Source organism: Pyxicephalus adspersus, chromosome 6, assembly GCF_032062135.1.
Source record: "Pyxicephalus adspersus chromosome 6, UCB_Pads_2.0, whole genome shotgun sequence".
Taxonomy (NCBI): domain Eukaryota; kingdom Metazoa; phylum Chordata; class Amphibia; order Anura; family Pyxicephalidae; genus Pyxicephalus; species Pyxicephalus adspersus.
Genome location: NC_092863.1, coordinates 7,593,974 through 7,600,157, shown reverse-complemented (window position 1 = coordinate 7,600,157; position 6,184 = coordinate 7,593,974). Strand labels below are relative to the sequence as shown.

The 6,184-nt window shown below is 41.7% G+C and overlaps 1 protein-coding gene across 3 annotated transcripts in view; it reads right to left on the bottom strand.

Annotated features, from left to right (window-relative positions):
• CHRNA4 (cholinergic receptor nicotinic alpha 4 subunit) overlaps positions 1–6,184 on the bottom strand; it is a 53,217-nt gene that overhangs the window by 8,671 nt on the left and 38,362 nt on the right. The gene's annotated exons all lie outside the window — the stretch shown is intronic.

Sequence of the window (6,184 nt, the reverse complement as noted above, 5' to 3'; positions counted from 1 at the left end):
AAAGTTTGAATTGGAAAGGTTGATTGGGTGAGGCCTAAATGTGTCAGATCCCGATGTGGTGCTTGAGTCTTGATTGTCGCTGTTTATTATACGCTGAATGGCATATATTTTGGTCTTTTTAACCTCTCCTTCCCTCCTACCCAGCAAATTGATTGGCACCCCATAAAATATTAATAATGCGCTGCTATTTACAGCGCCGGGCTCCAGTTTGTTTTCACTTGCTCAGCTCCATACAAATATTCATCTCTCAGTTCTCCGTGTAAGACAGTTTGACATCCAACGCCCTCGACAATGCCTGCAACCGGAGCTTGGTGTAAAAAGAAAATGTGACACGCCACTCAGCTCTAAGGATGCTGTCACCATTACCTCCCTCCTCCACATGTCAAGGTAATGATAGCACAACATGACCTCTACACGCTAATTCAATTGCAGGAAGCTACTGGGACAGTGCTGAGCCCTCCACCATCAAAGAGCACCTGTCATTTCACAGCAATCTGCTCTAATTGAGGAGACTTTGCAAAGGAGCAGTAATGTTGCTGTTTATCAGACATGCACCATCAATTTTCATGGCACTCTTTGAACTGTGTTGTTCAGATTTTGGAGTGGCACTGCCAGCCAGCTTCAGTAGAAATACAGAAAAACCTTTAACTTTCTGAAGACCCTCCAGGAAAATTGTATATCTCTGCCCCACCGACTGAATGCTTTTTTAGAAAAAAAATAAAATGCTATGCTGTTAACATCCTTGAAGATACGATAGTGGCGTTAATGGTTCAATGCCACGTACACATTTGATGGGTGTGCCATGTAGGCTGGTTTGCTTGATTTTAAGGCATAACCCATTTTCTGAAGGAGACCTAAGGGGAGTTCCATTTTCTGAAATTCAAACAACCACCATAGAGAAGAACTGGGCTAATCCAATGCAGATTTATTGGTAGGACCAGATCATGGATTGTGTGGCATCTCAGTCCATGAAGTAGACCATGGCCCCCCGGATAATGCCTAAACAAAAAAGCCTTCATTAAGAAAAAATAAATAAAAAAGGGCATTTGTAAGGGAGAGTCCTGCAATCTATGGGAGGTAATACATACCTGAAAGTGTTACAGTAGCATTCATGTAATAAAAACAAAAATATAAAGCTAATGGTAGGTCCCATTTGAAAACATTCATACATAAAGCTATTTATTGACACCATCTCTCTTTATCCAGTTCTATATACCCCAAATCCCAATTATATATAATGCTTCTACAACCCAACCACTACACTGGTTGCAAGTAATTCCCAAGTCTCACAGGGTAAGTCCTCACACCATCATTTTAAATACTCCGTGACAGGTGCCCTTTATAGATGCACACCCCAGGGAGGGAGCTGCCTGAATAAGGGAGTATTCTCTAACTATAAATAGTTGCTCTTTTACAGGTCCTCCCTCTGGTTATGTGACATGGTAAAAGCATTATTCCCCCTTAGCCGAGAGCTTCCCGGGTTTCTCGGAGCTGCACACGCATTATGATTCACTTCAGTATTCCGCCAAGAACTGGGTCATTTTATGTGTCGCTTTTCCATATTGCTTTTTTCTTAATGTAACGTTTTTCCGTCCCGCTCTTTAAATTAACAACAGCTTGGTGCTGTTGGGGACGGTGATGCGTGACCTGTTTCGATTCACTAGACTTCAAAACGACTCCAAAAACAATGGCGGGGCTTTGCGGAATGTGCACTGGGCTCTACGGAACTAACAGCTACTTTCTGTGTAAATTTCATTATTGAGCGAATACACTTTTTTTCATCATATAATTTGCAGGTTTTTTATTTGCTGGTAATAGTAACTGAGAATAAAGATATTTTGGAAAAGATAATGTACATATACCTCAAGGAACTGAACCAACAAATAATGAGAATATTCTGGCATGAGGAACAGACTAAATAAAGATTAAAAATGAAATAAAGATAGGGACATAAAAAGAACATCAATACCCAAGGCCATCACGGTACTTATTTTGGCTTTATATCTGTGTGGCCACCTTTATGTATAAGTAGGACTTTATGTGCAGGGCCTGAAATCATCAGAAAAATGCAGATAATATCCAGTGAATGTGATGTTACAGAAGCTCTCAGAGACTGCACACATTCTACAGGAAATGGGTGTTCTCCACGGCCCCTTTTAGCCAGGCACACCACCCAGCACTTTTCAGTAACCACCCAGCTATTTATGGGTGGTTACTGAAAAGTTGGGTTATAATACGGGGGCCAGCACCCGCCTACAGCTTCTTCATACCCTGCTTAAAAAAATTTCCGGGGAGAATACTGTAACAGACTGCAGATATTCTACAGGGCATGGTCAGAGACTATGGTTAGGTACAAGAGATGGTCAGAGACTGCAAATGTGCTAGTGGAGATAGTCAAAACTGACTCACATGGTACAAGAGATGGTCAGAAACTATAGGTATTATACAAAAAAATATTCAGAGGTGGAGGACATTCTGCAGGAGATGGTCAGAGATTAAGAGCACGATACAAGAGATGAGCAAAGGCTGCAAACATACTATGGGAGGTGGTCAGAGACTGTAGGCATACTACAAGCTAAGATCATAAACTATGGACATGGTACATGGTTTGGTTAGAACAGCGTTTCTCAACCAGGCTCCCATTGTACCCTAGGGTTCCTCCAGAGGTGGCTAGGGGTTTCTTGAGCAATGAGCAATTTCAATTTCAAGTCAGTTCAAGTAACACCAATGATCTTTTTGGCTATCTGGATGACATTCTTCCCACTGATCATCACACTAATATACTGTGAGATATGGATATATTATTTATAGTAGGGGTCCCTGATGACATGACATTTATTTTAAGGGTTCCCTCATGTTAAAAATGTCAAGAAAGGTTGGGCTAGAGACAGCAGACATACAAGAGAATATGGTCAGAGACTACAGATGGTACAGGAGTTGGTCACAGAATGGGGACAAACTACAGCAGGAGGTCAAAACATATCATTGCGTGTGTGATTGATTTTAAACTTTCCACTGACTTGCTTTAATGAAGAACATTATTGGTAACCCAAGTTCACCATTATTGTGTTTGTGTCCCTAATGGTAAATATAGGTCCAGCTACATAAATGTGGGTTGTCCTGCTCCATCAGATCTGTGCAGTCATCCTCCCAGCATGCAATGATTGGGCATGAGTATTCAACTTAGGAGACAGAGGATGTCACCAACCCTGTGTAAAGCCTTATACAGACAATGGATGCAAGTCAGATGATTGTCACTTGAAGCTTGCGATATTCCATGATTGTTTGCATGACAAACATGTTGTTCATACAGCATCATTCTGTGCAATGGGGAGGGAAGGACGAGCAAGCTGCACCCTGCTGTGATTTCCCCACTGAAATACCCAACAGTCGTTGATCAACTCTATACAGATGTACAGATATTAGATTTTCCCCCAGACAAATGGTCAGTTTTGTCTATCATTCAATGTGTGTACATAGTTCAAGCTTTGATGTTAACCAATGTGGTACTTTCGGCAGAAACAGGGGAACCAATGAACAGATCTGGTCACTGAGTGTGCAAGGTAACAAAGTCCTATTAAATTTCAAAATGTATTCATCCCAACATAAGTTCTGTCCTAATACTAACAACATAGTTAATAGCCTATACCCCCCAACCAATTGTTGCGTCCATAACTGCATCACCAATCGAGACCAGAGAGCGATAGAGAATTCCAATCAAACATCCAGAAAAAAAAAAGACTTTGTCCTACACTAAACTTTACATTTTATCCCGCTATTAAAAAGTCTCTTTTGATAATCACAAGCGTCTTTCATGATAAGTGTTAATTCCCTCGCTGACGCTTATCGGAACAGCCGCTCCGTTTGGCATCCCCCGAGTGTTCTTGGAAAACTAAGCCTGCACAATATTTGCTGCAGGAGCAAAATTCTCCACCCCATCAGTCCTCCGCCCGCGTTAATTACAGTTAGGTTCAAATGACTCCGAATAAAACTGTCTGCAAGATTTGAAAGGCTTCTGGAATATCTGTGAGCCAGGCCAGGCCAGGAGAGAAATTAGGCGTGTAACCTTCTACAAAGGCAAAATGGACACGTCGGTTCAGCAGCGGTAATGATGAGCGCTGGGCAGACTGTATTTGTCTGTCTGGAACGTGCTTAGATTCCTCACATCCCGCCTAACGCACAAAAATTTGCTGACTAAAATACACCGTCTGCAAAACCTGGGGACGGCACACAAGACGCGAAAAGTGTTTTTGTTCAAAAGCCTGCCAGCTTAAAGCTGAATTCCAGAAAACGGAAATAATGTGTGAATACAAGAGGCATGTGTATTCTTATTTACAGCTTGGTGTTCCTAGTGTGTTTCTCCTAGATCTGTGCAGTGATCCATGGTAAAACATTGCCTTTGCAGGAGCTTCCTGTAATACAGACCCCTCATTGCTGAGTGCTCTCCATGCACAGGTTTTATAACATTAACACATAAAAAATATAAACAGCAGCTGGTGAGGATTTCTTTTAGCTGGTGGACTGATGAACAATCCATCGGGAATGACAACATCAGATGCCCCTCGCTCGTACTCCCCCTTCCTTCTCCATAGAGCAAAATGGTGCTGGGTATGTGTACAGCACTTGTTTGTTCTTCTGCCACTGAAAACAATCACAAAATATAATTTCCAGCGACAATCTTCTGATGTCCATCTAACTGGAAAAGGCATTTTAAAGTGGCCAATGCTCCATTCTGTGGCCTCCTCCATAGTGGCATTCTAGACTACTAGAGATGAGCAAGTAATGGGATATCTACCAAAGAGCTGATCTCACTATTGGTTCTGCTCAGCAAGCATATTTGCACTGTGTATTGGTGTCCGGGTCAAAAAATGGTAGACACGACCACTGACTGAGAAGCAGGGCCCCAGACATGAAAGACACTTGTGCACAAAGGCAGCATCTGGTCTCTTCCTATGGGTGGCCACCTTTAAAGGAAACCTGTCAACAAATAAGCTGCCACTGCTAAATGCCAGTGTCTTGGCTGGCATGCAAAGGCTTCTGCTTTACTTCTTTCCGGGTCACTGACTTAAGTAATTGGGGAATTAAAATGTTAACCCCTCACCCCCCCCTCACATAATTCCAATGATCCCATACGAAAGTTGAATCCTTCCCGACTATGCACTATCCTGCTTTGGACCACCTCACCAGTTCATGGAGCATGTTGGCCTTTTGTGAGTCATATATGTCAAATAAAGTACACCATCCCAATGTATCCAACCAGACAGCAATCTGGTGCTACGGAATACCCTTTCCACACCTTATTTTTGAATACCTGGTGAGACCATCCCTGTAATTGATGGACACCAAGGAGTTGGAGGTGGCCAGATTTAGGTGTGACTGTGCCGTGGATGTAAGCTAAAACATGCAAAATAAAATTTAAGAAAAATGTACGGATGTCTCATACGCTTTCACTTTTACAAACTATAGACTGAATCATGGTTTTAAAATGACCACATGAAGGTATAGAAGATAAACCTGTCAAAATAACAACATTCCCCTTTAGATTCATAATAAATTGCCTTAGGTCAGTATAAGCGTTGCCGTTGGATATGATATCACAGCGTTTCCCTGACAAGGTTTTTTTTACGTCTTTTTCTGTTGCTAAATTCAGCAGATTTGTCAGGCAGTAAATGACATTCAGATAACGTGTTTCCTAAATGAAATGTCACGGAGATGAAATAAATGGCGTTAAATGTCTTTAAAGGACGAGTGACGGCTGCATAAAAGATACACATTAAGTGAATCAGCCTTAACATCTTCTAAATGGCAGTAACAGGAACACTGACATTTAATGAGATTTAAACAACTTTCTTTGTAGGTTTGATGTCCAATTTGCCCAGATAAAAAAAAAAACAAAAAAACAGGTTATCGTAATTGGCGAGCCATGTCACTCATATTGGCATTTGTCTTCCATACCTTACTGCCCCGCTTGTTGTCCCTGTTGTCTTTTGATTGACTGTTAATGTGGGCCAATAGTGTTGCACCAACACAGTTTTCTCTGTAAGACTCCTCGTATAGTCCCACACTGAGAAGAAAGCACTAAGGAAATCCTGCTGAATCTCCTTGACATGGAGACGTTTGGAGTCTCCCCATTAGGACCAAAAAGTACAACATAACCTGACAGAATTTGCCTCTTGCTCTCTGT